Source organism: Rhinolophus ferrumequinum, chromosome 4, assembly GCF_004115265.2.
Source record: "Rhinolophus ferrumequinum isolate MPI-CBG mRhiFer1 chromosome 4, mRhiFer1_v1.p, whole genome shotgun sequence".
In the NCBI taxonomy this organism is placed as follows: domain Eukaryota; kingdom Metazoa; phylum Chordata; class Mammalia; order Chiroptera; family Rhinolophidae; genus Rhinolophus; species Rhinolophus ferrumequinum.
The window spans coordinates 83,379,191-83,405,938 of NC_046287.1; the positions used below are offsets into that span (position 1 = coordinate 83,379,191).

The 26,748-nt window shown below is 33.5% G+C and overlaps 1 protein-coding gene across 3 annotated transcripts in view; it reads left to right on the forward strand.

Annotated features, from left to right (window-relative positions):
- VEGFC (vascular endothelial growth factor C) overlaps positions 1–26,748 on the forward strand; it is a 108,574-nt gene that overhangs the window by 35,777 nt on the left and 46,049 nt on the right. Inside the window, exon 1 of one of the 3 annotated variants that reach the window (XM_033103844.1) lies at positions 21,084–21,104. The exons of 1 other annotated variant lie outside the window; for it this stretch is intronic. The gene's annotated coding sequence lies outside the window, so the exon portion shown is untranslated. Of the gene's footprint in view, positions 1–21,083; positions 21,105–24,991; positions 25,012–26,748 lie in introns of those variants that run through there. One more of the 3 variants, XM_033103845.1, reaches the window with a different exon arrangement.

Sequence of the window (26,748 nt, forward strand, 5' to 3'; positions counted from 1 at the left end):
TGTATCTATGAGACTGTTTCTGTTTTGTTTCGTTTGTCCGTTTGTTTTGTTATTTTAGATTCTACATCTAAGTGAGATCATATCGTATTTGTCATTCTGTCTTACTTATTTCACTTAGCGTAACGCCCTCTAGTTTCTTCCATGTTGTCACAAATGGCTAGAATCACAATGTTGTACACCTGAAACTAATACAATATGGTATGTTACTATACTTTTTTTTTAAAAAAAGGGTAAAACAAAATCATAGCAGTTTTCATACACACACACGCACACACTTGTATATATACATATATACGCATTGATGAACTTTGGAAAGAATTTGGAATTTGAGAAAGCAGAACTGGTTTGGAACTCTGCCTAATTGCTCTGTATTTGATCTCAGTTAGCGTTTAATTTCTCTTAGCTATAAGTTCATCGTCTGGAATGTAATGGCAATAATATATTCTTGCTTCTCTCAGGAGCTTATTGTAAGTGTCATTTAAATAATCCATGTGAAAGTACATTGTAGACTACAAAATGGTACATGAAGTCTTATTTGGCTTTGTTAGCAAATAGTAGTGCCAAGGAGTTAATCTCAGAAATAAAAGATTCAAAAGATGTAAATTAAGCCACATAATTGTACTTAATTTATAGATTCCTTATTTTCTGAATCAAATTAGCAACTATACATTATATTGACAACAAAAGGAGCCATAACTCTGTGGTAAAAGATTGACTGTTTACTGAGAGTGAAATATGTCTTTGTTCTTTTTCTACCATACATTTTTAAATTCCATTTTTCTATCCCTTAGTTAGAAATGTTTTAAAACATCTCCTTTCTGTGGGAAAGAGACATGTCAGTGGATTATTCGATATTGAACTCTGTATCATGTGCTTTGGAGAAGTTATAAAACTGTCCTGATTCCAGCTTTTTTAAAACTTTGGCAAAATAGTGTTCTGAGTCTCCCTTTGCATTTGTCTTATTATTAGCAAAGATGCTTTGGGGGCACGGAAAACAACAGACCACGTCTGTCGGACGAGAGGGTGATCCTAGTCACCGAAAGAGCTGCGGCTGAGCAGCTTTGTAGCAGTCCTCGGGCTGCCGTGGACTCACGGGTGAGGAATCCACACAGCTAAATGAATTCCAGAAGGCGTGGTTGCTGGCTTCTCTCTTCTTAAGCCCTAAAGATAAAGCACTGGTGCTCAGGTTTTTTATCCCGTAGGTTATACATCATTCGTTGACAACCCCTGCTATTACCTGTCCCTACCAAAAATAAGCCCCAAATAAGACAATAATAAACAATTGGCTCTACCATCAAACAGGCCTTAAGAAAGCCACAGCTGTCATCTGTCACTGTTTCAGCAGGATCAGGCCAGACGTGGAAGAAAGGCAGGGAAAGGCCAGGGTATTTCAGAATTTCTCCTCTTACAGATTTTAGCTCATTGCTGGCAGTGCCAGCTAGCTGTTTTAATCCTGTCTCCAGGCATTTAGTTCTGCCCTCCATCGGTATATTGTAATGTAACTCATTCCTTGAACAAACTGTGCCGTGCACTTTAGTTTCGGTCCTTAAAGTAATAGCAGACTCTAGGTGTAATTATTTTCATTTTATAAATGAGGAATCCCAGACTTCTAAGTCACCAACGTATCTAGCAAGTGGCGTGGCTGATGGACTTGGAAGTCGGAGCTCTTTTGCTATACCTCCTCTCTTTCTATTAGCCAAGTCCCAGTTCTTCTGTGAGGAAGTCATGTTTCTTAGTTCTGTGTGAGAAGCACCCTCTGGGTTATATAAAATGGGCACATTTATATCTCACATGGAAAATTTTTGTTAGAGGATGTCCTCATCTTCACAAGACTCTTGAAGTGACTAAAGATCCAGAAGAAATTTCCATTTTAAGAGTGAGTAGAAGGAATGATTCCCTTTGCACATCATGCCTTCCTATCTAAATGACTTTAAGCTGTCGTAAAGTGTCAGAGTGAAGGGAAAGATGATTTTTTGTTGGCAGGGTCAGTAGTATCTTTAGAGCCAGAAGATCTTGTCTCCATTACTCTTTGAGGAGGAAAAGTCAGGAGTTCACTACAAGTGCCAGTGGGCGCTATGTGAAAGCCATAAGACCATGAGTGGAGTATTTTCCCTTCAGGCCTTTTTTTTTTTTTTCCTATAAATTGTTCCCTGTATTTCCTGGCACATCAGGAGTCTGGACAGTCTGTCTGATTTTTTCCGCTTGTTTAATGCTTTAAAATTCGAAGAACTTCTCCATTAATTGTGTGGAGGTCTCCAATTTAATATTGAGAATAGTGAAGTATCCATCCCACGAAAGATCCAGTTCAAAAGTTTTAATGTGATTTAATGGAAATTTTCCAAAAATAACTATTATATGTAATCATAATATCAGACTTTACAGAATATAAATTAAATAAATCTTATCTTGTTAATCTTATTTTATAGGTGAGACAACTGAAGTAGAAAGACATAAATGAAATGTTAAATTTATTCAGCTAATTGCTGTTTGTCTCTTTCTCTCCTTTTCTCTCTTTCTCTTTTTCTCTCTCCTTTTCTCTTTTCCCTTCTTTTCTTCCTTTCTTTCCCTTCCTCCTTCCCTTCTGCTTCTCTATCTCTCTCTCTCCCTCTCCTTTTCTTCTTTCAATGAATACTTATGCCATTTATCTAGTACCTAAATATCCAGACACTGTACTAATTGCTTTTTTATATTTAATTCACAAACCACTCAAATGTATGGATATTATTGTCTTTATGATTGAAGAAACTGAGATTTAATAAAGTTAGGTAACACCCCCAAGTATAGGAGATTATCTAACATGTAACCTTGTAAAGCTATAATTTGGATTCAGGTCTTTGTTTATTCAAGAACCATGCTCTACCTACAATGTCTATTTGCTTTGTTATTTATTACAGTCAAGTAATTATTTGCCACCTCAACAATTATCTAAGAGCTGTTTTTAAAACACAGGAAGCATTCTCTTATTTTAAAACAAATTACACATATGTCATCATGGTGTAATGTAACCCATCACATAATAATGGGATCCATACAAAACCAATCTGGGGCAGCCTTCGTCTAGTCTAAAATGTCCAGGATTTTTGGTTTACATATTTAATGCCTCAGTGCATATATAAAAAGCTTTTGCCAATCCCAAAATTGTTTTACTATTTAAAAAATATTAGGTTAAACTCAAGATATATTTAAGCAATGTAAATATTGTTTGGTCTAAGCCAGCTTCTCCCCACCTCCTGACCCTCATTTTATCCTCCTCCTTTGTAAGCTGAGTAATGAAGCAGAACGTGATCCTTATTTGCATGGTGTACTTAACAAGCCCAATCTTTGCTTCTATGTAGAGTTTGCAATCACATTCTTTATAGTTTTTGAATGAACAGTATTTGTGATGTTTCTTTTTTAGAAAATAGCAGGTTTGTTTTTATTATTTATTTTTAGTGTTATTAATTATCCATAAGATTGGCATTATCATTTATGTACAAATAATTCAAAACTTTTTTTTTTCTTCTTCTTTTAAGTGTGTTTTTTCAGGACCCATCAGCTCCAAGTCAAGTAGTTGTTTCAATCTAGTTGTGGAGAGTACTCACAGTGGCCTGTGTGGGGATCGAACCGGCAACCTTGTTGTTAAGAGCACCGCGCTCCAACCAACTGAGCTAACCGGCCGCCCCTCAAATCAGTTTATTTTAATACAATGCCCTAGTGAAGAAGAACATATTTAGTTCATAACTTCAATTAGCGTCCATCTTGATTAGTTTTTACATGCATCTCATTTCCTTATGCTTCCATTTTCAAAGCTTATATCACCATGCTGTTAAATTTTATATACGATATCACAGGATACAATCCCATGATACATTTTCATGATATCAAAGCTTTGAATTATGAAGGGGGAACCATGGACCAAAAGCCACTTATTCAGCATGCATTTTCATGCAGCATGATACACAGTCAAGTGATGCTGTTTATCTGCCTAGCTACACATTTTTAAGTACATGTCTCAGTGGTATCAGCTTTCGAGCAATAAGTTTTTGCATCTGGTTAATAAACTAAGCAAACAAGGGTTGATCAACACCTGGCATCTACCTGACTTTTGTGGTTTTGTATGAATAACTGATGCATGTTGACCATTGATAATTTTTGTGGTTGCTTGGAATTTCAATAGTGGTTTACTATTGTTTGTGAGAATCTCACTGAGGAGTTGAGTATTGTAACCAACCTCCTCTTGCTTGCTTTACTCATACTAGAAGTCACAGCATTGACTAACCAAAGTCTATGTAACTTGAACATCTTTAAGCACCAAGCAAGACAATAAGTCAATACAAGAATTATGAAAAGGATTGGGAGGTTTTCAAAAGTATATTATTCAGCAAGTAAAAGAAACTGAGTCTTAGTAACTGTTAAGTTAAAAGGGATTTTTTTGTTTTCCCTTAAAAAGAATTGATACTGGTATAGTCCAGAGAATCAAGTAAAAACTGCATAACCAAGAATATGGAAGGTTCCTGGCTGGTCCTGGATCTTTGCAGTAAAATTTCACATCTTTGTCTCTGACATATTTACATTTAGGGTGTTCGATTCCAAAGACCACTACCCTCTGTATTTTCTTTATAAATTTAGAATTTCCATAGGTTGAACTTACTGGTCTAGCATTGGATTTTCTCTTGGTACAGAGCAGAAAGGTAGCAGAGACTTGGTTTGGGGAGGGACATTGCTTTTGTGAACCAAAGAAAGACGCTGCCTGTCTCATTTACATACATGGTGAAAAAATAAAAAAGTAGTTACTCATAAATAGAAAATTCCCTATGATGTCATCTTCTGGTATTATTTTCAGCACCATCTCTGGCAAGGTATCTTCCCTACCATTTCCACTTTTATCACAAGTTACTTCACTTCTGTATGATGTTGACCTCATTATTTACTTTGCATTATTGGAAAGCCCTAGACATTAGAAAATTATTTTTTAGAATGAACCAAAAATTGGCCTTCGTACACTGGTTCTAGCTTTGTTCCCCAACTAATAGAACACAATTCTTTCGCGTGTCAATATTATAACTATTTGCAAAAAGCTATTGTATCTTCCTTTGAATTTATGTTTCCCGTGCTACCATGTCTAGTCCTCTAACAATACTTTCTGTGGCCTGATTTTCGGTATTCTTGCTGTCACTGTTGTCCTCATCTGGATGATTCCTGTCTATCTTAAAATGTGATGCCTACAATTGAACAGTGATCTCTGATGTGCCCAGGACAGACTCAAGAGGGCCCCAGTTTAGCGTTAGCAGGATATCACATTTTAGGCTTGTGATGAACTTGAAAGTACCTAAAATATCCAGACATTTCAAGTCCGTGATGAACTTATAAATACCTAAAACCCAGACCTTTCCACATGAGCTGCATTATTTGAGGCCATCCTGTACCATGGCGGTTTCTGGACGTAGATTTGGCTATTTCTATAGGCAGGCAACAGAGAGAACAGAAAACCCCACAGTTCCCGCAGGCTCAGGCTGAATACACGGTATGGGGGTGCTATTGAAAGGGTGGTCCAGATATACGAGTTACAGGCTGTGCTTCTCCAGTGATGAAGAACTAATAAATCATTCTCTATAGGAGGTGGCCCCAGGAATTCATATTTTTAACAAAAAGGAAATATATATGTATAATTTTAACAAATGCTTTAGAATCACTGATATAACGAAGGCGAAAGCAGTGGCTATTCATGCTAGTGATGCACAACGGGGTGACTCAAAGGAATTGATAAAGGGACTCAAGGAAAAGGTGACATTCAGAACACTCAAGGATAAGTGGCTGGGGTTTGAATCAAGGCTATTTGTCTGTAAGACCTTGGTCCTGCTTACTAGCGCTTATCAGAGTCTATGTATCTCCCACTAGCTGAACTGGGAGAAAAGCTGATTGTTAGGGAAAGGATTCACAGAGAAAGGGAAAGACTGGTATCCAGTAATCAGGACTAGGATACGACTGGAGATTATAAAATTATAAACTTTGGGAATTTCTAGAATTATATAGAAAAAATCAAATATAGTGCAAATAGCACACAGGCTATGAAGTCATAGAAATATGGATTTGAATCTTGTCTTTCCTACCCCCTGGATGTATACGCTTTGTATGTTATTTAACGTCTCCAAGCCCCAGTTTCCTCATCTGTAAAATAAGGTTAATATTATTGATCTTGAAATACTAATATAGGAGAAATGATATATGTTTTTCAAAGTTAGCACAAACTCTGAACTTCAACAATAGCAAGATTAATTATTACTATTATAAGCTTATGCTTCTTGATTATCCTCCTCTTCGTTTGCAACTTGATCATCATTATGTGAGTGTTACCAAAATATTGGGATAGAAATGCTGAAATCTCTCCTGCTGAACATCATATGTGATTCGAAGGCCTTAAACAAAGAGATGTCTTATTAAACTTCATACCTGTAGGCCAGTTACACCGCCTCACCCTTGGATCCTAAGATTTATAGGGAATAGAGAGTTATTTTTTCATTCAGAAAAGGACCTTGATATTTCATGAGGAAATATTAGCCCTATGCACTTTAAGAAAGTAGGGAATTCCTTTCTCTTTTAATCAAGGATATGCTGCCCTGGATTTTCTACATGTTCTGATCATTTTCTGTGTTCACGTTCAGAGCTTCACTCATCACAGATTCACTCATTCACAGTAAAATATGTTTATAAAGTACAGGTGGGTATTGTATAATTTTGTTCACTAAAATAGTCATATAGCCAGTGACTTTATGGCCAGAGTCAGTGAATTCACAGCAATGAAAACCCAGGATTAATCACTGTCAATAGTTTCCAACGTAAAGTGAGTTTTCTTTCTTAAGGTGAGATTTTTATTACATTCAAATTCTATTAATGCTCTAAGCATGAAAAGTTTTGAGTCAGATAGTAACTTTGAAAATGGATAACTAATCTTTTAATATAGAGTAACACATTTTTCTTGAAACTGTGGCTGTTGTTTTCCTTTCTGGAGTGTGACCAGCAGTTTTGGAAATCAAAATTTTTATAAATTTGTGTAGATTTTAATATAAGGTACAGCTTTGGGGGTGGTCACAGGTCAGAAACAGTATTTATTCCACGTTTATACTGATGTGGTCTGATGGAGAGTTCAGAAGGGTGATACTTAGCTTGCAGAACAAATGTTTTAAAATCACTGAATAACATAGACTATTAAATGCTTACACACATTTGTCATTCATATGAATAAAACAATAGACAAATATAAAATAATATTCCATTGCTACTGGAAAGATTCTCAACCCTGGAGTATTTCATATGCATAATATTTATCTCAATTGTAGTACATAACGCTTTATATATTATATATTACTTTATACATGTATTACTTATGTAGAATTTATAATTACATCACTGCGTGATACATCCTATTTGTAGTCTATTGTCATTATAAGGCTTTTAATCATTTATACTTATTTTATGATTCTATTTAATTTTTTTATTGGTATCATTTCAATGTTTTAAATAAGCAGGGTGTATCAATACTACATGTACACTTTATTACAGATTTTCTTTTCTCAAATATTTTTCAACATTTGTATTTTATTAAATGCAAATAAATACTTTGAAAACAAACTCTTACTGTCTGCTCTGCCCTCAGTCCTTTGACTTCAGATGGGTTTCGCTGGGACAGGAAGGGGAGCATGTGCAATGACAACGGGCAGCTGTGCTCATGAGGGGTTTTGCCCAGGGCCCATGTCCACCTTTTGACTTCCCTCTTGATCTGCTCTTACTCTTCTCCTTTACTTGGGTTGCCAGTCTTTTGTTGAGTAAATCTGGCCTTCAGTATCTGATTCTTACCCTTCCCTCCATCCGACACTCACATCGGCTCCCTTCTATGGTTAGCTGACCCCGGTTGCTTTGACATCAGCATCATTCTTGTCTCAAATTAGGAGACATTATCCACCTGCCATCTCCAGCACCTGGCCCAGTTCTGGCCAAATAAATGTTTGTTGGAATAAATTTAATTTGTGGCATTACACATTATCATGGGCAAGAGTAACTCCACCAATCATGGAAGGATTTGAACAGAACCGATTAAGATTAGAGTTGTTTTTAAAACTTGACAACCTAAAAATTAGTGTCAACAAAATACATGAAGATGGAGCTATGTAGCTATGGAACACATTGAGCATATTAATCTTCAGAACAACCCTGAAGATAGTTATTGTGAAGCACATTTAAACATAGTAACTGAGACTCTGAATGATTATTCATAATTATTTAAAGATAAATAAAAAAATAAGTACAACAAAGATTTGAACCAAGGTATATCTGGTCCCCAACTCATGACATTCCCTTAAAGTATATGGAGAAATAAAAGAAGAAAAAGAAAACACTGAACTAAATAAGGGAATTAATTTGAAGCTGCAACATTTTTAGCTTTTCTTCCTAATTATGGTTATATGCCATAGAAAGGAAAAGTATGCTGATCACTCTAGTTCACCTTTCTTTTCCTTATGTAGATAGTGAGTATAGTTCAGAATTATTTTTCTCATGTACAGGATGATCAGTAACAGTTGCACCAAACATTTTTGTTTAAAGCATACATTACATGATTTTCAAGTAAAGGTTATACTTTATCTTATTTATTACTCAGAACATAATGTATTTTAGGATGTATGGGACTGCATGCTCTGTTAGCTTAAAATTAGGAACTAGAGGTCTAAGGCATCACATGTACAGTGTAATTCAGTTGCAATTTGGCAGTGTCTCAATGGCTATGACACTAAAGATAACCATACCAGATAAATCAAGCCCCAAAGTAGACTCTGGCCTGGATTTCTCATGTTCAATGTGCCTACAGAGTGTCTCCACACAGTCTTCATTAACTTTGATTGTCCAGCTGGCATAGCTCTGGGCACTAAAGTCATGTATATAAACTAAGTTGTTAGCAATTAAGTCAACTGGAATTAGCATAAGCTTTTTTTTTTTGTTTTTGTTTTTGTTTTTTTTGTTGTTGTTTGTGAGTGTGTGTGTGTGTGTGTGTGTGTGTGTGTGTGTGTGTGTTTTAATAAGACTGTTTCTATGCTACAATGTTAGGATTTAAGTCAAATAAACACAACCTTTCCTGTGTTTTGTAACTTTCCAACTGCTATAAGGCAATGATTTTACATAAAGACATACCACCCAAATTGAGCTTTGGGTTTAAAAATGAGTATTTAAACTCTTCCATGGGGCAAAAACAAGCTAACTCATGAAAGATATTGAACAGTGACATTGATAAATTAAGAATGTAAAGCTAAATATTTATTCATTAGCTTGCTTTTTTCTGGTTTCTCAAATTCTGGGAATTCTCATTGACCTCTTTAAGTATTATTTGAGGTCCTACTACATGTAAATAATTGTTTAAAGTACAATAATAAAAAAGAAAAATTACCTGAACTTGGAACCAGTAAGAAGTTTGCTTTTGCTTAAGACATTTTTGGAATATTTATTTTTGAAAATGTCTCCATTATCTGTAACAGTTTCTTCCTCTGGATAATCTAAATGATGCCAAATATAATGACAGCCAAAGTCGTTTGGAGCCAAGTCTGATGAATATTGTGAGTATTCCAGTTATTAGGGAAGGCTGGTTTTGATCAAAGTGTCTATGTAGCTGTAAAATAATTTTTTGTATGTCCTGAAATCAATTTCAGACCTATGGTTTTGGCATGTTCCTAGCTCCTTTCACAGCCTCTGATGGCATCCTACCCTCCCCCCGCAACAATGTATAAGCAAAGAAACACTAATCCTGGCTTCAGGCTGACTTGCTTTTCCTGCCCGAGATTAAGGAGCCTTGAGGTCCAGCCTCACCGTGATCAAACTATGAACACATGGTTACTGCCACAAATCTGTGTGGAAACTGCCAAGCCACCACATAATTTAAATGTGGTATTTACCAAAATTCCCATGGCTGATGCGTTTTGTTCCACAAAGTGATTTTAAACTCTTCAAAATTTGATATCAGCTACATACAGAGGCACTTTGGCCCAGAGCCGAATTTGTGCATAATTTCTCTTTGGTTACCTGTCTATCCAAGTTACTAAAATCACAAAACATAATCTCACATTAGCCTGGCATCTAGATTCAAAAGCTTCAACCCATTACTTGTTTTATTTTATTTCTTAAAACATTTCAAAACCTTCTCATGATTTCAAGCTTAGTGTATTCACCATTTGCTTGGGTTTAGCATTATAGTCTGTCAAGTGGACATTAGAGAGACTTTTGTTCAATTTTTTATCATCCTCATAACCAACATACTTTTATTTATCAGCTAAAGAATGTGACACATTATCTCTCAAAGTTCGCAAAACATACTTGTATTCTGCTCATTTTCTGCTTTCTTCATCTGCAGCTTCTAAAGGTGGTATACACATATATATTTAAATTAAATTTGGTAATTACGTGTAATGCAAATCATGGATTATTTTTAAATTGTCACTAAGGAATAAAATATTACAAAATAAATTATGAAGCATTGCTGTGATGTTCCAGTTTTAGTGGGAAAAAGACAGTTATGTAAAAGTTTTCTAACTAGACTCTTTTTGTGATTGTTCTGTTCAGAACACTAATTTATATTGTTATTTGGGGCCTTTATTTATTAAGTGAAGAAAGGTATTTCTTCTTTCTAAAGTATTTTTTAATTATAAGCATTACATAAACCATATAAACACTAAAAGACAAATTATTTTTCAGAAACAGTAAATAAATTCTGGATTAATTTATATGTTAATGACCTGAAGACATTTCAAATTTAACATTTCTTTGTTAAATGAACAATTATAGAATATTTTTAGAATATTTTCAAACAAACTTCTTTTATTATAATAATTCCCTCCTCCTTTAACAAAACATATTTTTGAATTTTCATGGTAATAAATTTACATTTATTTTTCAATGTTGGTTTACATTTTGTTTTATGACATTTATTAGTTAATGTGACAAAATGGGTGGTCTTTTAACTGATATTACAACTCAGGTTTGTAAATAATGCATGTTTTATATAATCATTTAAAATTTATACACTGATATATTAGATATGTTGTTTAAGGATAGTGTTTAAAAAACAATTGTCACCATTTGTTGAACTAGAAAGATCATCATTTGAAAATGCATCTTTAAAAATAAAATGAGTTATACTCCACTGTGTAGCTCATTGATAAATATTTAGTCTATAGTTCCTTTCTATCTCTGTTTGTTTAGCTAAGAATTGTTTCTAATTTTATGAACAGTACCCTACTTATAAATATGAAAAACATTGAAGCAATTATGAAATGTTTAACTTTCGAAAGAAGAAACATTTTAAAAATCACAAGAGATATTCTCATTGAAATGAATATATATATATCAAAGATAGAATCTTTCCTTCCTTATATGTCTATAAATTTAACTTTAAACTGCATACTTCTTTTGGAGCCTCAGAGAAAATAATTTCACACTTATATAGTGTTCATTCTGTATACTAATAATTAGACCAAATTCTGTATACCATCTCTTTTAATCATCACAAGAAGTCATAAGGCAGATGTGTTTATTATATCCTCTTTACAGTAGACTTAATTGAGGCACAGAAACTAAATAATGTACATGCAGCAGATGTTTTACCTCTGAGGCTAGATCTAAAAACTAAGCTCTTCTATATTAAGTGAACAGACAGACTAATAGTTATTTAAAAATTACTCAAGAGAAAACACCATAAAATATAACTACAGGATAATTATACAAACTATGGTCACCTCATTTGAAATAGTGAACTTCAACTAATAGTGAAATTCAAAGCTATTATTGTCCAAAAGCATGCAGCCTTTTATTTTTTTATTAGTGAATTAAGTGCAAATTATTCCCATATTTTCCTTCTTATTCAAGATATAATGTTGAAGCTTAGAGAGAGCCCTTACAGAATTCTCTGTCAACAAAAATTAAGGCATGAGTCTCCAAGAGGGAGATAAGGCCTTTATTCCAGCAGGAAACAGTGGATGTAAACCCAATTTTGAATGAATAGGTACATGTATTTAAACTAAGGCCAATTCCAAAGCCTTTTGCTATTTCAAATATTATATAAAGCTGTTTATATGTGCCAGTTTACTTAAGATAGATTTCAAAAGATTATGGGAAAGAATTTTACATACCTCATTGAAACAATTCCCTAGTCCTTTCAAATAGTATTCTGAAAATGATGCAAATGGCGGCACCTCTCTGAAAGAGTAGGCTTGATGCTAATTGTCCCAATGCCCTCACACTTGCAGGTCATTGTTAGGTCCTCGAAGATTAAACCTTACACTGTTCTGTTCAAAGTGTCACCATCCAGCAGCCTGCATTTGAAAGTTCTTAAATGTGATGTTTCACAATCTCTTCCTCTTTTGATCTCTTCCTATGCATGGAAATAGGCAAAGTTATAGGCAAAGATAATATAATTTCTGGGAAGATTTGCTCTAAGTGACTCTGTCCAAAACATCTGGTGCTGAAAAAAGAAAAGGTAATGGTGGTATATATCTACTGAGATTTTGTGTGTTTTTTTTTCCTGTTTTATAATCTGTAAACAATAGAACTGAATAAAGGAACTAAGAGTCAGAATCCTATCTTTTTACATCCCAAAATGGACAAATTTGCATTGTTCTGAATGATAAGAGTTATTTTATACTGTCAAATAAATTGTTAAAATAAAAACACATGCAATCACTAATCTTACCATGGTAATCTTATATGTAACATAAGTATAGGATGGTATACATTATATACCATTTTAAAAGCATAAGTACAAGGGCTGGATAACAAGTTCTGGAGATCTAATGTATAGTATTGTGATTATAATCACCAATATTATATTCACTTGAAAGTGGCTACGAGAGTGATTCTTACCACACACACACACAAATTGTAATTATGTGAGGTGATAGACATGTTAACTAACCTTATTGTGGTAATCGTTTTGCATTATATATATGTATCAAATCATGTTGTGCACTTTAACTTGCACAATGTTATATGTAAATTATATCTCAATAAATCTGGAAAAGAAAATAAGAAATGAGAAAAAAGATTCACTTTAAGCACATTTAAATTTTATTTTAATTAAATAAAATATTTTTAAAAATTTTTTAAAGAAAGAAATTGTCTCTTGTCACTGAAATGGCACCAGAAATAGAAACTTTCTATTGTATATAATCTAATTTCCATTTTTCTCTTCTTACCACCTGCATAGTATTCAATTCCATCAATATTTCTTTTAAGGTTAAATTCACAAGCTTAATACCATTGTTTATAATAATTATGCACATTTAAATAGGGAAGGATATTCTAACCAGTCAAAAGAAAGGATGTGATGAAACAATAGTCATCACTAACAGATCTAATTGTGATAGTGTCTTATAAGCATCCATTCGTAGCTAGTTCAGCTCAACCATTCTAAGAGGTGATTTCTAATTATAGCATTAAGTCCACTGAAAGTCCTGCAACTGTATATGTAATATGCATTTCTGTGTGGATAATTTTACAGACCCCTCTTGTACATCACATTTGATAACATTGGAGCTGTGCATTGCCAAATTCTGAGAATATGGAAAATACAACTGAATGTCATTAAGGCAACTTTAAAGAATTTTGAATATGAAAAACAAAGATAAGTGAGAAAATAAGAAACCAGAATTCAGTAAAGACCATTATTTGCAAGTTTAGGATACATAGATATTGATGTAGTGAAATCAAATACTGAATTATAAAATTTTAACTCCTAACTTGTGAAAGTTAACATTTTATCTGAAAAGTATGGACTTTGAATCCTCAGGTAGCAAAGTGAATATGAAAAATGGGTCGGTGTATCCTCTTTGGTAGAAGAGAAATCACTCCATACATTTGCAACCCCTCCCTTCCAATATCCAACCACACCACTGGCTGTTAAGTAACCCCAGCTTTTTGAGATGGTAACCAACACACCTGCGCTGATTAAAGTGTTTCCTTATTGGATAAGTGTCTTCCAATATGGTAAGGTTAGAATTGAAAATAGAAATGAGAAACAAATCAAACCTAAGTTAGTCACACGTTGGTGTTAGGGATAGGGGTAATATATGTAATTGACATTTTAAATGTTTGTAATATTTAAGAGAATTTGGTATATTAGACTATCTGAGATTTTATTAGATTAAAATTTACATTTTAAATGCACAATTGATTTTAGACTTTTGATTTCAAGGTTAAAAATATAAAGGAATTTGCCAGTACCCTAAACTATAGTATATAGAGGTAATCAAAATAATTTGACTATCTGTATTTGTAAGTTTTAATTTACTAGATTCTCAAAAGTTATTTTTGGTAGTTGGGAAGATGTGGCTTGTTAAGTCATATATTTGAAGACCGTAAAAATAGTTATTAAACTTTTAGGTGGATTTAAATGTGAATAATAATAGGGTTGTAAAAATTTTTGAGAGGGGTTTAGTTTGTTTTGAGTTACCAAAACAAAGGAAAAGTGGGGAAAAAAGTGCTGGATAAAAGAGAATGATGTTTGAAAAATATCTGAAAGAAAATAAAGAATGGAAGATCACTTTTCATTTGTACCCAAAAAACTAATTTTGAGAAATATTAATAGAACTTGGGGATTTAAAAGTTGTACTTGAATCTGTTTACTGTTACTAAGTGATGTAGGAAAAGGAGCTCAAAGAGAAGAGAGACCTGTATACTGCAAGGAAAAAAGATTCCCAGTAGATTGAAAACAAACAGCAAAATGCTGTTACAGGGGAATCCACTGGAAATACTATCTTTCAAAGCAGCGAACGGCTCCTTCAACAGCTATAGATGACATCTTCAGCAAAATCAGAAATAGTTGCCTTGCCAATCATTTGAAGTAAAGAAAAAAATGAAATGTTTTCAAATTATATTTATTAAATTTCTACTTTTATACCAAGTCATAAAATTATCATTGTAATAGTTTCTTAAATTTATTATTATAAAACCACAATCATAGAGATTGGGTGAGTATTTCTCTATAGCCACTTTATAAATGAAATCCTAAACTTTGTATATAAGTATATAATTTATAATGAATATGTACGTATACGTACACACAAAACATATATTCATTCTTAACATTTTCTTTTCAAGTACTTTTACACTCTTTTACATTTATCCCACTGAACTTTTGCAATTTTTATGAGATTCTTAAAGTCTACAGATTCCTTTCGCTCAGTTTTCCCAAAAACAATTACTTAGTGGTGACTTCACATGAGGTTTTGATAACCCCATAAAAGTGAGTATTTTAGTTAAAGATATAAACATTACATTTGTTTTAGAAATTCTCGTGCAAATCCCTCAAATTTGTTTACCATGTCTACAAACAATAGTTTGAAACACACGAGGAAAACTCTGCAAGAATTTGTTGAATAAGGATGACAACAATTGCCACACATTAAAAGAGCAGATAATCAACAGCCAAGATATGAATTTTAAAATACTGCTTAAATGGCTGAATTAAAATTCAAGATGAAATTACTACGTAAACATGGACTTGAATAATGGGTACTATTTTGGTGGATGAGAAGAGGAAAGAAGTAATTTGAGGCGAGACATAGGTTGCAGTAAGAAGCTAGTTACACTTGTGGACAATGAGAATTGTTTGGCACAGATGCATGTTGGGGAACGGGGAGAAACATTGTTTAAAATGTTGGATCTTAATTATGGAGGATATTAAAACTTTGCTGCAGTGCAATTACATATGCTTAAATATTGGGTTATGCATTTCAACCAAATTATTGAATTATTGAAATTTTAATATTTTCTTTATTAAATAATACATGAGAATAGTAAGCCATAAAATAGTATTACAGAGCTACTAATGAAAATCTGTCCCCTGTCACAGCTTTTCCTATCCTCAAGTCCTGTGCTCCAGAGACAACCTTTTTAATTTGTAGTGTGGCAGGACTTCTATTCTGATGAAATGGGGATAGTTGTAAACTATTATTTTTTAGTGGTTGCTTTTGCTAGTCATCTTCATATTATACTTAATTTTTTGCATTTAGATTTTATGTATTGGTTTGTTATTATAGAAGATAAGGATCTGGCGTATCTCTTGTTTTATCCCACCTTTTGTTCCCTGACCCCACATACTCATTCTTCTCTGCCTCTTCCCAGCCCGTATACACACTTCCCATCTGACCATCATTTTAAAAGAGGTATGGTATATCCAAATTTGTGGGTAAACATATGTTTATTATTTGTTTTTATCATGACTCTGTATTATTTACTGTTGACTGTATAACTTTTTCTCATGCAAGTTTTTATGGTCTTTTTGGAACTAATAATTACTTATTTTTATTGCTTGTCCCTACTGCAAATATTCCCAACTTTTCAAAATAATTGTAAAACTCCACAGAAAACTGGTAACAAACACAGCAGTTAATCCATCTATTGCAGTCATTCTTTTCTCTCTCCAGGAGGCCTCTGTCTGCCTCCAGCATCTCGTTAGCTTCAAGCCCAATGTACAGCTCTTCATGTCTTTCCACTATGAGAGCACCAATTTCCTGGATTGTATGCCTTTCTCTTCCTCGGCGTATGCCCCCATTTTTTTTGAAGAATGCCATTTCTTAACAGCCTGATGGCAGTATAATTTGCATACCAAATAATATACTCACGGTACTTGGATAATGACTTATAGATAGACAACAATCACCATGATCCAATTCTCTAATACCATCACTACCCCCCAAAATTCCCTTGTCTTCATATACTCGATCCCTGATCCTACCCTCAGGTTCAGGAAACCACCAATCTGTGTTCATTTTCTATACTTTTGCATTTTCCAGAAATTGGTTATATGAGATTATACAATACACTGTCTTTTGTGTCTGGCTTTTTTCACTTGGGATAATATTTTTGAGGTTCATCCATGTTGTAATGTGTCAGTAGTTTATTTTATAGCATTTTATTTTATGACAGTCCATACCTTTTAATTGCTGAATACGATTCCATTATATCAATCTAACACATTTTACTTAGCCATTTAGCCATTTGGTGGATTTAATATTTTTTTCCCAGTTATGGGTATTATGAATAATGTGACTAAACAATCACATGCAAGTCATTGCATGGACATTTCACTAGCAGTGGAATTCCTGGGCCATATAAGTGTTTGTGTAATTTTCTAAGAAACTATCAAACTAGCTTCCAAATAGTACATATTTTACATTTGTATGAACTACGTGGGAGGATTCCAAGTTCTCCACATCCTCACAAATACTTGATTTGTTATTCTTTTGGATTAAAGCCATTCTGGTAAGTTTGTGTAGTGATTACTCATTGGTTTTAGTGTTGATGCCAGTAAATATTATTAATAAGCTGACAAAATGTGTGTATAAACTTCTGTAATCTAAGAAAAAGTAAAACCAATTAGATGAAAAGTTTTTATTACTTCACTATACATTTGTCATGATCCATGACTGCTATTGCTCATTAACTGATAAAAGAATTGTCACTTTAGAAAAATGTTATGTCAGTGGTGTTTTATCATCACAAAGATGAAGGACATACAAATTAAATATTCAATCCTGATGGGTACTGATCTCATATTTCCTACATCCAAATTTTCTATGGACTGTGTGGTTGGTTGTTGATTGTGCTTTTTCATTTGGTACCTTTTTTCTTTGGATCTTTTGCAACCACGTTCTCTACTATATTCCCTTCACCTTTAATTTGTAGTGTGGCAGGACTTCCATTCTGCTGAAATGGGGATAGGTGTAAACTGTTATTTATTTATTTATTTTTAGCTAATAACAGGTTGGGGTCAGGTAGGGTAAGTGACAATCCAATAAGACTCTGATTGCTGGAGATATGGAGATATAGACATAGACAAAGGAAGATGATTCTCCAAGGTCCTGGACTTTATATTCCAGAGTTTGAGGAAAAGAAAATATTAATGGCAGCCTTATAGAGCTCTGCAATCAATTTGATAGTTTCCCCCCCATGGTATGGGGGGAGGGAAAGCTAGAGGCGAAATATTTCAGTTGCAACATAACTGTCTTTCCCGATCATGCCCTAAACTATTGACTTTCAGAATGCAATTCTGAGGTCATGTGCTTTAATTCAGCTTGCATTATTACATAATGGAAGAAAAATACAAATAAGTGTTTAAAAAATTTCCACTTAAAATACAAAATGAATGGGGTCTTCATTTATACTTGTTAATTATTTTGCATTCTATTTTTAAAAGGTAGGATTTTTAAACTTTTCTTAAGAGCTGACCATCCATATTTTTGAGTGTGAAAATAAAATAGAGAAAGATATTCAGATTAAAGGGATGTGTGTTTCCTATGTTTATTATCTACTATTGACTTAACCTAGTCAAAGAGTTAGAATATTAACATGAAATAACTAGTTAAAATACAAGCATTTTACTGTTCGTTAATCTTATTTTTAAAGAGAAAATTGTGTTTATTTTCTTATATTTTCATTCAGACTAAATAGGGAACAACTTCGTAAATGAAACCTTAGTCACCTTAAGAAAATAAATACATTATTACCCATAGTTAATATTTGGAAATTTTAATCATATTTGAGTTAAATTACCTTTAAATATTTCCTAATGTTTCTCTTTCATTTTAGGAAAGCATTATTTGTGGAATTATTCCATGATACCAAAAAATGACAGGAAACTGCTTCTACCTGTCCTGCTCTTTAATTTATTCCTTTACTCAATACCATATGCCAGATATGCTACAAAGAGAGTATGTAAAACATGCATATAAGAGAATAAATATGATAAAGGGTAAATGAGCTCAGGTTTAGAAACTCTGAGTAATGTGAAAAAAAGCAACTAAAGTGCTAAAATAGATTGTGTGAATTAGGTTATTCAGATACAGTGGGTAGAAAGTTGCAGTGGTTCTGTGGCATTTCAGTTGAAACCTTACGGAAGAGAAAGCACCAGCAATGTATATTGCCAGGACAACATACACCTAGCAATGGAAACAGAGTTTTCTAAGGATTTAAATGAAAAAGAAAAAGCTTGGCATTTTGGAAATGCCAGCAATCTATGAGTGAGGTGGGAATGTTATGAGATTGGAGTGTTAAGAAGAGCAAAATCATCAAGGCCTTAGAGTTGGTAGTTGGACTTAATTTGAAGCCACTGAAGCAGATTAAATGGGCGAGTGGCCTCATTCAGTATGTGTTTATCAAGGATTCTTCTAACCTGTGTGTGGAGAATCAATAGAGAAGCTGAGAAGATCAGTTATGATGATAATTACGCAACAAATCAGGTAAGAGATATCGGTAGCTTAAACTAGGAGGATAACAGTGAATTAGGAGAGAAACTGCTGTGTAAGTAAGATTATTAGCACTTGCTAATAGCTTATATTAGGAGTAAAGAGAAATAATAAATATAATTCCCTGAGACTTGAATGAGCAATAGGTTAGTACAATTTAATGAAGTGGAGAAAACTGGGGAGGAAATTAATTTGGAGAAGAAATTCATAAATTCCTTTTTAGAAATGTAAGAAGGAGTTCTTGAGAAATCTAACAGCAGATACCTTTGAAGAAAAGTTTGGTCTGGATATATGCATTCGAGTTCTCAGACACGGGTCATCTTTGAAGTGTTGGGGATGAATCAGGGTACTCAGAAAGGAGTAAGAGAAACTATTTCTGAGCCCAGAGAACTCAAACATTTGGAATTCTGTGTAAGAGAAGTCATCAAAGGTACTGACAAAAAAATAGTCACTAGGGAGAAGCAGTAGCAGAAGAGTGTGGCCTCAGGGAGACAGCGTGGTTTTGATGCATTAGCAGGAGGGTGATCTGCAGGACAGAGGAGAAGTACGATGGGGCAAAGATCTCATGTGGAAGATTTGTGGGCTGGGTTCCAGCTGAGTAATGAGACAGAAACCAAGTTGGAGAGTGGGCAAGTGACTAGGAAGTGAGGAATAGTGCAGATTTAGACAGAGCTTTCAAAAATTGAAGCTAGGAAAAACAGCAGAAAATGGCAGTAGTTCAATAGCAATGTGACTTAGAGAGGGTTGGTTCTCTTCTGCTTGTTAATGTTTTTCTGATTGTATTTTTGTGTTTATTTTTTAAATTTGGGTGAGCAACAGGTTTGTATGCTGATAGAAACAGAGAGAGAGAGAGAGAGAGAAAGAGAGAGAGAGAGAGAGAGAGGGAGAGAGGGAGACTGAGGTTATTAAAAGGAGTAAAGCATTGCTACCACAGGGACAGGAACCAAGCACCTGTGGAATTACTAGCTTTGGAGAGGCTGAAGAGAAGCATTTCATTAGTTTTTCCTGAAGGAAGAAGGCAGATAGGGAGATCATGTGTATATAAATGGGTTGCTATTTAACATCTATTTTCTTTATGAAGTATGAAGCAAATTTGTCCACGTAATGCAAGAATGAGGGATGGAATTAAGGGAGATGGTTTGAAATTATCATGGAAATGAACTGGCTTAGAATAAATGGACTGACAGCGAGCATTGTTAGAGGAAAAACATCATTCTGATACTTGTTACAATGCTCAAAGGAAGACTGTTCTTCAGGATTTTACCAGGTTAGGCTAAGTTGTTCCTCAAGTAAGCAGTTAGGGGTGTGTAGGAGTACCTGGCTTCATAAGGGAATGTTTGTGCTTTCCCTAAAGCTGAGTAAGGCACTGCCCTCAGAAAATCTTTCTAAATCCTTAATGGTGATCTAAGTATGGCGAGTATCTTTCATCCTGTTTCTAGGTTGCCTATTAACTGAGTGTATATCCTCAGGATACTCCAACCATTCAACACACACACACACACACACACACACACACACACAGAAACACACACACATGCAAAACGATTTATAAATCAATGTATATATAGAATTTATGCTTTTGCCAATTTTGAAATAAATTCTTAAATAAGTTTTAATTATAAAGAGAAATTCAACAGCTCAAAGGTCAGTAAAAATGCAAAATGGAATTTTTGTGTTTTCAGCCACAGAACCTCTGGTTAAATAATTCAGCTTTGTTTTACTCAACATTGTTTCATAGCAACAAATTCCGCTCCCTGCCGCTTTAGTAAATAATCTGGAATCCTTTAGACACAGAAACACACAAGCAACAAGAAGTTCATCTGGAATTAATTTCAATATACAAAACAGGTATACCTTAAAATTAGCAAATTCCATGGAGAGAACAAATTTGAATCTTATAATTTATATTGTCAGGTTCTCAAAATATATATATAATAAATGTATATAATTTTCAGCATGTGAACTCAATGAAAAGAGAGACCTCATTTGCAAGTAGCATGCCTAGAATGGTCTTTGGCACATAGTAGTCATTCAATACAAGTTATAAAATTATAAAATTTTTCCCTCCTTTGCTATTTATTTAATATATCTTATTAGAGACAGGTGACTGTCTAGTGTACCAGACTTCTTCTTACATATTTTACAAATATTATTTGTATACTCAGTAGCTTTATAAGGTACATTTTATTATCAATATTTTATAAATGAAGAACCATAGTTTTGGGGTTTTATTAATATCATCATTACACAGTAAAAATTTACTATGAATAAGTACTGGTTATTTGCATACCTTATTTGAAAGTACCTCATTTAATTGTTACAGCAATGTTCATATTTCATATGGGACATGAACCTCAAAGATCACACACATAGTAAGTGGAGAAACTGAGATTTAACACAGGTCTATCTGTGCCCCAAACACATGCTCTTAGTATTATGTTGTACCACATATGTGTGGCTCTCCAAAACATGATTTCTCCTAGAAAACGCAGAATTCCCTTAAACATTTTATTAAAACATATCTCTGTGTATGCATTATGTGATTTTAAGTAAAATGTATGTACATATATGATAGGGCAAAATGAAATTTCACAGTGAACATAGATTTTAAGTAAGAGTCAATATTGAAGTTTTGAGAATTGAATCTTTTATATAGTTTAATGCATATCTCTTAACACAACTATAGCCCATGTGTTTACTGCTATTACCACACTGCTACTATTACTAACTATAGCTATCCTTGAGTGCCTAATATATGCAAGACACTTGACAATGTATTTGACTTATTTAATGCCAAGTACCTCAAGTTTATTGCAAAAACCATTAGTAAAATTAGTCATAAAAGAGGATGGAAATGAAATTGTAAATAGCATTTGTACATCAATGAAACTAAACTTTGGGGCATCACAGGTATAAACCAAATAGTATACTTAATATCAAGATTAATTATAAAGTTATCATAGTGTGGTACTGGCATAAGCATAGAGAAAAGGACCAATGGATAAATCCAAAAGTCCAGAAGCAGACCAAACATATATAGTCACGTGATTCATAGCAAAGGGATGAATGCAGTGCTATGGAGAAAGTATGAGTTTTTCACTAAATAGTACTGGATCAATTATATATGTGAGAATCTTGACCTCTACCTCACACTATACTCAAAAATCATTTCTAGGTTAATTGTTGGTCCATATATGAAAAGTAAAATAATAAAGATTCTAGAAAATAACAAAGGAAAATATTTTCATGAATTTGTGGTTGGGAAAGTTTTTTGTTTTGTTTTGTTTTGTTTTGTTTTAATACATCAGAAGCACTAACCATAAAGGAAAATTCAGACATCATTAATATTAAGAACTTTAATTCATCAAAAAATACCATTGAGAGAGTGAATATACAAGTTTCATAGTAGAAGATGATTATAATACACATTCTTCTGATATTCAGAATACATTAAGAACTCTTACAAATCAATAATAAGACAGCCAACAGAAGCAAATAAGAAGCTTTTAATTGGTACTTCTTAAAAGAGTGACCAAGTAACATGAAAGTGCTCAGTGTCATCAGTCATCCAGGGACTACATATTAAAACCACAACGAAATATTATCACATACCCATCAGATTAGCTAAAGTTAAAAAATAGATACTACTAGTTGTTGGCAAAGATATGGAACCAAGGGATTTTTATATACAACCCTAAGGAGTGTAAATTGGTAAAATTACTTCAGAAAATGGTTTGGCCATATCTGTAAAGCTAAGTATATGAACATCTCATGAACCATCAATACTGTTTCTATTTATAGACCCCCCAAAACTTATCCTATGTCCTTCAAAAGATGTATACACCCATAGATAAATAAATTGCAGTGGTTCATACAAAGAGAACGAGACAGCAGTAAAACCAATTGCTTCTCACAACAAAGATGAATGTCACAAAGATTAGGTTGATAAAAAGGGCCCTACATGAAATAGTATATGCTGTAGGGTACCATTTATGTAAAATTTGAAAAATAGTAAAAAACTAATTATGTTAATAGAAAATAGAAATATAACAAGGAATGTAACATTTGGTGGAGAGTTATAATTGAGGAGAAGAAAGAAGGGTTCTGGAATGTGGTCAGTGCTCCATATCTTGATCTGGTATAATTACAAGGGTTTATTCACTTTGTAAAAATTCATCATACTGTGTCCTTATAATTTGTTTGCTTTTCCATGTGGATATTATTCATTAATTAAAGATTTTAAGAAGCATTATTAATATTACTTCTAGTATTAAATAGCATTGACATAAATTGATCTTTAGAATATCAAAGAAGAAAAGACATTTTACTAAAAAGAAAGATAATAAGCCATTACATTTTTAATTTCAAAATAATGTTCTGCATAAGCATTTTTTAAAAACATGTGTAACTTGTTTTTATTGTAAAATTAGTTGAATCGTCAGCAAAAAAAATTATAATCCATCAAAGGAAAATAGTTATAAAACATTTTTAATTTACTTACCTAAGAAGGCTGTGTCTAAACTGCTACTACATTCTCTTCTTGTTATGAAAACAAAGGAATGCTGTTGAGAAATGCCTGTGTAAAAAAAAAAAAAAAAAGGAAAATACTAAGTTATCCCGGCCAGTAAATAAATCTCCCTAAGAATTTTACCATTACTAAATCCAGCTGCCGGTGGTACTCTCAATCCATTCATTCACTCACTCTGATGTCTCTATGGTTTTCATTGGTGAAAGTCATGCAAATTTTCAACTTTCTGGAGATTCATAAATGACAGAGCCCACTCTTACTCAGCTGCAGTGTTTCCCCAACAACATCACTATTGACACGTTGGCCTAGTTAATTCTTGTTTGTAGGGGCTGTCCTGTGCATTTGAGAATATTCAGCAGCATTCTTGACCTCTATTTGCTAGTACCAGTAGCATCACCCCCACAGTTCTGAAATCGAAAATGTCTGCACACATTGCCAAATGACTAAGAGGGGAAAAAGTCATCCTGGTCGAGCGCTGCTGCTCCATAATATGTATATAGGAATATTTGAGTAATAAATTTTAGTTCCTTGGCTTTTCCTCAGTAATCAGTAAATGCAGTCGTTAGTTTTGGCTTCACCTACCTGGTGCTGTTTTTGCAATCATATCTGGAAAAATATTGGAATATGTCATATTTTAATATTTCTGAGATCATTTTGCCATTCTGCAAGGAACAGAAGTCAATTCTATTCAAGAATAAGAGGGAAGCAGCTGGTTTTCCATATTGAGTGCAAGAAATCAGTGTGTATAGAATCTTATTTTCCATTGTGTTTATTATGCAGCTATGACTGATTGCCTATTTTGGCATTGTTAGAAAGTTACCTCAACAATAAGATAATTGAAAATTAATATTTAAAATATTTTCTAAGAGTCTACTTAACTTAGATTTTGATTAAATTAATATTTATTTTAAAATTTAATTCATATATGTGGTAAACAAAAAAAGGAACATCGCTCCTTAAAAAATAATTTTTTGCTATCAATAATAGATATAAAAAGTCCATTCTTCATTATGGCATTATTTTCAAAATTTACAATAAAACGTTTCAAAGGATTAGGCAAAATTAAATTAAAATTTCCAGTTTAAAACTTCTTCCAATAATAAACTAAAATTTAAATATCTGCTTCCAGGGTTATCTATCTGTGGCACATGAGGTTGGTGTAGACATGGATGATGGGTGACCTGTGGGTGAAAGAATCCTGATCTGACACCTTCACTGAAACATTAGGTAAAATGATTTGCTAAGGTTATGTAAAAACATTTACAAATATATATTCCTTAGAAGGATCCCATTTGATTTTTCATATTTATTCATGATTCTCTACCAAAGGGTAATTCTAAAAGTGAATTTTGTAACTGTATTGGATGATTTCTCAAATCCAAAACCTTCTCCATTCTGCCACCTAGACCAAATTTTGCTTTAAGGGGGCATTTTTAAATAATTAGAATATACTTTTAAATTTTAAATAATTAGAATATACTTTTAAATTTACAAATTTGCCTACTATGGATAGCTGAAGGAAATAGAAAGGCCCACAAGTTCATCTGTCATACAACTTCCATTGTTAAGAAAGAAGGGATGAATAAACAATTCCTTTGTTATTTAGGGAAAGAATAACCTCAGCAGCCACTTATTCTAATGCTTGGATACGACCCTATTTTTAAAGAAAAAAGAAAACCTAATGGTGGTATACAGTTATTGACTTTGACAACTTCCTTATGATAGATTGATTCTTACTAATGATTTTTTTTTAGGACGAAGAGATGGTATATGTGATGTATTATATGAAAAATATTTCCTTTTAAAACTTTTAGTAAATGTCTTGTTTTTTTAAAGTGATAATTTGATCAACTAGTCTTCCGTCTGCTTCATTTTATGAAATTATCCATGACAAGGTACATCTTTTTCAAATATAAAATATTACCTGAGCCAGACTTTTAACGATAGCATATGGACATTTAAGAAAAATATAAACATCCCTTATCCCTTAGTTTCCTTTTGATTTTTCAAAAGGAAAAAACACTAAGTGATTTTTCCTCTCTCCCCGCAAATGTAGTTATATTGGACATCTAACCAGATTGGCCTGTGGCCCTTTTTGGCCACTTCATGAAAATACTGTAGTGTTATCAAACCTTTCTTTGATGGACTTGTGCTCATTCTTTCAGATCTGGCTATAAGGAGTGATAAGAGTATATGCTTTTAGGTGAAAGGAAATTTTCCATAATTCAACCATATGCATTTCCCCATGAATTTTCAACTTCATAAATGAGTGTCAAATTTATATGCAACATAGCAATTAACTTAAGATTGTTGTTTGAAGGGACTTTGACATTGGACTTTCAAGTTTTTTAGAAGCTCATTTCCATTCATTGGCAAATCCAGGACCACTAATAGCATTAATCCTGGATGACTGCTACAACTCCCTGTTTATCGTTGACTCTCTGGATTATCACAGTTTTCGGGAGGAAGGGCAACCACCATGCACTTGTGCTTCCTCCCTAACAGGCATCTGAACAACCCCTAGTCAAGGCAGAGCAACAAGATGGAAACTAGGTTTTGCTAGCTGTGTGTGTTAAATGTAAAGTCAATTAGGGGCCACTGTCAATCCCACTGCCAGTGCTCACTTCATGTTATGATTCTTCATAACTAAGGAGAATTATAGAGCGCAGTTGAAACCCTAAAGCATTTTCTCATCATGTAACTTCTAGAATCAGAGATCTTGCTTCATCCTTCTCCTGTTAGTGGAAGAAGGGAATGCATTTTAGGTTTATGAATTATCAAGGAAAGAGTTTATTCCTGATTGAGCTCCCCGTCTTCGACATTGCACACTCTGCTTTGACTTCCATAGCATCTTAAACTCCTGCACTGAATGTCACCTAGGTTGCTGTTTGCAAATACATACGTGCTGAAAGTTACATAAGAGAATTTACTGGAACCTCCTAATTGATCCCTTTAAGGTAGAAT